This window comes from Opisthorchis viverrini, assembly GCF_000715545.1.
Source record: "Opisthorchis viverrini unplaced genomic scaffold opera_v5_5, whole genome shotgun sequence".
Lineage (NCBI taxonomy): Eukaryota > Metazoa > Platyhelminthes > Trematoda > Opisthorchiida > Opisthorchiidae > Opisthorchis > Opisthorchis viverrini.
In genome coordinates, this window is record NW_008751661.1 from 4,210,848 (window position 1) to 4,216,631 (window position 5,784).

Here is a 5,784-nt window from a genome sequence, read left to right on the forward strand (position 1 = left end):
TCAACGACCATACGCGACTTGAGAACGAGCGCATGGTCCCCCACTAAGAGGCGAGTTTAATCACTCCTAGCACACATTCTTGGGCAACCTGGCAACATTCGGGTGGCATGGCAGTTAGGCACCGAAAGGGTGTAACAGCTGAATGATGGTGCAATCAACCTCACCAGTCAATTTCAGCTTACCGTTAGAAGCACGCGCCCAATGCTCAGTCGGTTTCGCATATCGCTTACAAATTTATTTCTGTTTGTTCACTGAGCAGCATAATGTCGGAGCCCGCAGCAAGCTGCAAAGAAACTGGTTGTTGGTGCGAACCGTCACGAAATTCCTTTGACAAGCAAAATTGACTCTGAATGTCGCCGTCACCGAGTTGAACCGCGATTCGTGAGCTGCACGGCGGCGTGCTGCTGGTGGCTGCGGCATTTGGGTTCGACATGACGTTTGCACCCGAAACACTTATGTCGCCTAACTCGTCACTAACGAGCGAAATGCCACTCACCAGAATGCCAGCAACTGAGGTTTGCTTTGTTTTCGATGAAACTTGTTTTCGTATTTCTTTGGGTAATTGGAGTTGATTGCATGGACACAGCTGCTTAAGGTAGTGGGTGACTGAGCGACAGCCGTGTTGTGCTCCAGGTCGATGAGGCGTTGACTGTCGGCTGGGAGGCTCTCTAACGTCATTTCAGCATTTGTTCAGTGAAGCAGCTGGGTTCTCATGTCTGCGTCTTCGGACGACTGGATGCAAAAACTAGGCACTTGATCTGGTTCTCCGTCATTGAGCTGAGTTTGAAGCGCTCCGATAGAAAACAACTAAATGTGATGAAATCGTCCTCATCTTTCTTGACCAGCTCGAGGCATTTGTAACGGGTATTGGTCAGTGAAGTTTGATCACCGAAAATCTGGGACAGCATTCTGGCCGTCTCATCAAGGCTGAGATAGCGAGGTATCTTGGGGAGAATGAGGTTTGTATACCGTTTGTGCTCTGGTTTGTCGAGTATTCGCAGCGACAGTCTGACTTTCCATCCTTCGTCGAACTTGGAAAAACCATTTTCGAACATACCTTCAGACTGCTTGAACCAGGAGTCTAAGTGTGACCAAGAGAAGGGTCGAATGTGAACTCCGTGAATGAGGCCGTGGCGGCATTCGCTCAGAAAACAGAAGGCTCACTTGTACTGTCTGCTGATGCCTGAACATGTACTCTTTGGGTCAGTGATTCAATAAGCTTCAGTTTTGCTCTCCCAAATTGCTTTATTCTTTATTCTTTTCTTTATTCTTTATTCTTTTCTTTACAATAAGGCTTTCAAATAAGTCATGGTTGTACGGCAGTGAAGCATCGGTGTTGAACACTGATGTCATACTGTCGATGATGATGATGATGATGATGATGATGATGATGATGATGATGATGATGATGATGATGATGAAACTGCTTTTGTTGCTGCTGCAATAATTCTCGGAGCTAGCTGAATTCGATAACCATCGTGAGTGTCCGTTCACCAATTGCAATAACGGTGTTTTCTCAGCATACTTCTCGGTCTGAACCATGCGAGCTAGTGTTCTCCTCAAAAGAACTACCATGGATGCACAACTTGTATTAAGTACTCAAAGGCAAGCAAAAAACATGTGCAGCTCGCCGTATATAAAGTGCATGCAGCGGCAACATTTTGGAAGTCCCAGCGCCTTGTGGGTGCATCATTGGCAATCGGCATTCGGCGGATACTGGATCATGGTTGGCTATTGGGTCCGCACTTTTGGCCGATCAGCGATCGCCTTGTAGCTGGACCGGGAAGCCACCCAATCTTCTGGCGAGTAACATGCGGGGTAGGGTTGGCCGTAGCAGCGCCTAACTGCAAGTGCTAAGGCGGTTTCGGTGCTGAATTCTGCCTATTAGAGATGATACGAAGAGACGACCTTACCGTGCTCTGGCGATTTGTGTCTCGGCTACCCATTGAGCTATACTGGGTAGTGTCCGTTGGCACTCACAGAGTCCCTCATACCAGGTTGGTCAGTAATCAAAGGTCTGACGACTCAACCTGGTATCTTAGGTTGGGGCGTTGGAACATGTGTGGCAACTCGTTTTGTATAAACAAAAATACACTTTCATTTATCGTCAAACACCGTTGCTTTGTGGTCAGGCTTTTGAGCCGAAGGCTTTGGTTAAGAACCCTGATCCTCATTCCCTTCAGGTGTGAGCTATACTGTGTCCGTTGGCACTCACAGAGTCCCTCATACCAGGTTGGTCAGTAATCAAAGGTCTGACGACTCAACCTGGTATCTTAGGTTGGGGCGTTGGAACATGTGTGGCAACTCGTTTTGTATAAACAAAAATACACTTTCATTTATCGTCAAACACCGTTGCTTTGTGGTCAGGCTTTTGAGCCGAAGGCTTTGGTTAAGAACCCTGATCCTCATTCCCTTCAGGTGTGGGCGCATTGGCAGTATCCTTGCTCGCGTACAACCGTGACATTTACAACTAACAATAATATCATGCCACATCAGCCGTCGCGTGGTAGCACCAGCCGGGTCACCTTACTTGCTGCATTCAGCAGGGTGGATAAGCGAAAATGTGCTACTACTGACGCCTCCTTACACTTTCACCTTTTTCCTCGTTCACCCTTACCCCACCCAAACTTGAATGCTCTCCGCGGGTTTCAGCACTATGACTGACCGTTTTGATCGCCGTGTATCACACTCAGCTGTAGTTGCTCTACGTCGGAGTTCAGTAGCAACCCCTGACAATTCGAAGTTTATTTTCAAACCCCGAAAGTCTGTCTACTTAGCCGCCTTTATCGTTTGCACGCTCAAGCAAGCAGACAAATGGATGACTCTTGCTCTCACTCTGAACTCCATCTTGATTGATGTATGCTATCTGTTGGAAACGAGGATGCAGGGTGCAATTACTGTGATTAGATTACCTGCCCCCTCACTCTCTTCCAGATTCATGCTGCGCACCTCTGGGGATGCAGTAGCCGTTGAATCCGTATGTGCTTGGGTAGGTATTGTATTGAGCAACTGAGTGGAAGCGTCTCTGCTTCATTGGATACCCCACTGATCGCCGCCTCTGCGCGGTTCGTTGGCAACGTCTAGAGGAAGTGAGGTCCATAGCGCCCTGTTTATTGTGTCTGCATAAGCCCCAACTGATTGTAACTGAATCTGCCGAAGACAGTTTTTATGACGCCTTAGGTGCCCTCTTACAGCTGCTAAAGGCTCAGATATAGTCGTTGCTAGTGATGTAAACACCCAGGTGGGAGGCCCGATTTAGCGGTCGTTTTGGATTACACACTAGATGCACAGACCACGGAGGTCGCCCGGTTCAGATATTCCACAGTCATAGGCTATCCCTTTGCAATATCAATTTCCTGAGCAGCTGGAACTTCCCGATAACGTGGTGCCCACAAACGAACCAGCATCGAATTCAAAAAGAATACATCAACATCAGTTATCGGTGGCGAGGGTCCATCATTACTTGCCGCTCCTTACCGGCGATCGTGCACTTGTACGTGGCTGCTTTTCAGTGCTTTTTTTCAGGTCTACTGAAAACGTGCACACCTCGCTTAGCCACTGAAAAGCTGACTGACCCGGAAGTCAAACAAAAACATCAGAACCAGCTTCTCGAACGCCTGCTAGACGGTCCGATTTCGGATACCAACCGCCACTAGGAACAGATATCCACAGTGCTACTCAGAGCCGGAACTTCAGTTTGCGGTACAGCCTCATTCACACATTGGATCTCTGATAGGAACGTAGCTCTACTGGAGGCCCAGAGCCTGCTGGTCGTGACCGAAACTCCTCCTGACGCATCATCTGACATCAGGTGAAACTGGGTGTCCATGTTACTCGAGAAGCTTGATTGACCGGAAAGGTCGGAGAAATGGAAGGTACGAAGATTGCCGGAAAATTCCGTTATCTGTTCCACTTGATTCGTTCGACTGATCATCGGAACCCCCCAAATGGCTCCCTGCTATGCAGGAAAGCGGAAGGTTTGGACCACTCGGCACAGTACTTCGAACAGCATTTCAGCTGTTCACCTGCTGCTTCCAATTCGGAATGCCAGTCTTCAGTCTCAGAAGTGTCTGATTGTATTTCTCTATTCAAGCGTCATCGTGCTGCTAGTCCTTACGACCTTCCGCCAGAGTTTTTCAGCCAATGCCCGTCTAGCCTATTTGGGTCCATATGAGAGAAACGGACCGTCCCAGATTGAATTGATAGTGGTGCCTATTTTCAAAACGTATACTCGCAGTGAATTTAGTAATTTAGTGTTCAACTCCTGTTCTGACAAGGCTTCTGGCGTTATTGGTTCTTCGCCGTGTTGGGGTGGCACGCAAAATCTCGACTCGTTAAAATCAAGCGGGATTTTGAACGGGTAGAGGCTGCGCGGACCACATCTTCACACTCCTCAGCAGCGCCACATGTACAGACGACCACAATCTTGGTGTTCCTTGACTTCAAGGGTGCGTTTAATTCTGTCGATCGATCAGTGCTGTTAACTACACTTGCTCACCAGGGTATGTACCAGAGGTTTGTAAACATGTTCCGATCCCTATATTCACACGTCTGGGCCTATGATAGTGGTGAGTTTTCCAGAAGCTTCTCTACAGAAAGTGATGTCCGGCAAGTGTGCCCACTCCCTCCATTTTTGTTCAACTTCGTCATTGATGAAATATTAAGCCGAACGCTGAAAAGTTTTCGAAACCCCGGTGTTCAATCGTTGCCCGTTAGAACCTTGTTGATCTGGAGTACGCAAACAATGTCGAAGTCCGAAATGAAGCACAAGGCCTGCTGAATATACTGACGCTCATCAAGCCATCTGTTGGCATGCGCTTTTTCACCTTCAAAGTTCAAAGTCAAGCCTTACAACGTCCAGTCTCTGAACATACCCTTTACAATTCAAGCAGTATCACTTGAGGTTGTGGAGAATTTCGCCTATCTCGGTAGTTGTATTAGCTCTGGCGGAAGTTTGTAGTCAAAAAGAGCAAGAATCTCAAAGGCCCGAATCACGTTTGCTAATTTGCGTCTCTTGTGGCGTCAAAAACGCATTGCTAATCTCAAGGAACGCGTGTACCAGCCTACAGTAAGGGCTGTGTTGTATGGGTGGGAGACGTGGCCCTTGTGGACAGATGATGTAAGGCGTCTTCAGGCTTTTGACCACCGCTGCCTCAAGCGTTGCTGGTTTTGGATGTGGTCAGCAGATTAGTAAAGAGGCGATTAGAAAATAGGTATTTGGTTATGCGGCAGGTGTTTTAATCACGGAAAACCTCCAGCACCATCAACTGCGGTGGCTCAGTCATGAATTACGCATGCCGTTTAGCAAGAAGGGTGTTCTCCGTGGCTCCTCTAGAATGTCGCGAACCGCGAGGTGGACAATGTACGACCTGGCAGAAGGGCGTGAAAGAGATTACGAAGAGTTTGTATGTTGTTGCTGTTGTACAGCTTCCAGAATGGGGTCTTCGTGGCCCCGTCTGTGCTTGCGACTGGTCGACGTTAGTGGCTTTCGTGCCGTCAGTTTCTTTCCAAATAGACTGATTGAGCGTTTGGAAGTGTAGGCGACTCAGAATACTTGACTCAGGTTAGCATTGGGTACCCTCCCCCACCCACTCTTTTCCCCTTCTTCTAACTCTACGACTTTGAATATAACTAGCTGAACTTTATGGTCGTACGGCAGTAAAGCATCAGTGTCAACACTGATGTTGCTATCTCTTATAATGATGACGACGACGAGATAATGAGGCGAACGCTGCAAAGTCTCCATCTTCAGTAACGCTTAATTATTTTTAATTTCAGCTCGTT